The 1,203-nt window shown below is 31.6% G+C and overlaps 1 non-coding gene across 1 annotated transcript; it reads left to right on the top strand.

The window, feature by feature from the left end:
* Nucleotides 1–452: 452 nt before the first annotated feature.
* Nucleotides 453–569, top strand: LOC143672407 (U5 spliceosomal RNA). The gene has a single exon (XR_013169856.1). It is a non-coding gene; the product is annotated as a U5 spliceosomal RNA (small nuclear RNA).
* Nucleotides 570–1,203: the final 634 nt, after the last annotated feature.

Raw genomic sequence — 1,203 nt, 5'->3', positions numbered from 1 at the left:
TCTGTCTGCATCTACAAGCATCTGCTGTCTGTGTCAGCTTTCCACGCATCTGTGCCTTATCCAAAATGTGTCCCTCTTATAGGACTCCAATAAGCAGATTAAGACTCACCTTGAATGGACAGGGTTGCATCTCCATGGAAACAACTCAATCAAAAGGTCTCACCCAACAATAGGTCTGCCCCCATAAAATTGGATTAAATGACCATAGCTTTTCTAGGGTACATAACAGTTTCAAACAGCTCACCATCTTTAATGAAAGCTTCTACAGATATATTGAGAAGAAAATAAAAGTAACAGTAAGTCTTGTCACTATATTAATAGCCATTATAATATTAATAACCTTTTCAATTCAATATATGTCTGGGCATTTTTGCTAGAGGTGAAAATTTGTGTTACTAGAATAAGACTTATGAAAAGCAAATGGGATAAATGTAATATTAAATTTGCCAAGTATACTCAGGTTTCTCTTCAGATCGTATAAATCTTTCACCTTTTACTAAAGATTTCCATGGAGAGAAACAATAGCGAGCTATAAGACTAATTTTTTGAGGTCTTGCTTTGGAAAGGCCAAATATAAGCTGTCAAAAACAGAAACTTAACTTACTAATAAACAAACTTCTATACAAACAAAAAAAATTTGCCAAGTACACTCAGCCTTCATGGTTACTGCCTAATAGAAACCAGGCACTAAAAGAGATTTTCTCTTTCTTTTAACAACAATTACTATTAATAATAAAATTAGTATTGGAAAAGCTCTGAGTTATTTGTTTTATGGGTTTTATTTCTTTTAAACTTCATGACATCATTCTGAGGTAAGTTTGATTACCATCACCATCATACAAACGAGTAAACTGAGACTTACGAAAGTTAAAACTTGTCTGAGGTTTTACAGCTAATAAGTAGCAAAGTCAGGATATATATTCATCTCTGTCCAATTCCAAAAGCCAAATTCTTAATCACCATAATAAATTCATTCTTAAGCAAAGTCAGATAGAGATGTAATATTTTCTAAATCTGTTTATAATGACAATGTATTTTCATTTATTTAGACTTCCTACTTGTTTTTTCTTTAAAAACTTGAAAAATTGCTTTAGGCTCCAGCTTTTTAAAAATTTAAAAAGCCTTTTCTAAACCCTGTCACTTATGTACAAATGCAATTCATAAACATACATATTTTCTATTAAGGAACGTAGGAATCTTTTT

The sequence above is a fragment of the Tamandua tetradactyla genome, chromosome X (assembly GCF_023851605.1).
Source record: "Tamandua tetradactyla isolate mTamTet1 chromosome X, mTamTet1.pri, whole genome shotgun sequence".
NCBI lineage: Eukaryota > Metazoa > Chordata > Mammalia > Pilosa > Myrmecophagidae > Tamandua > Tamandua tetradactyla.
This window is presented reverse-complemented; position numbering and strand designations above follow the sequence as displayed.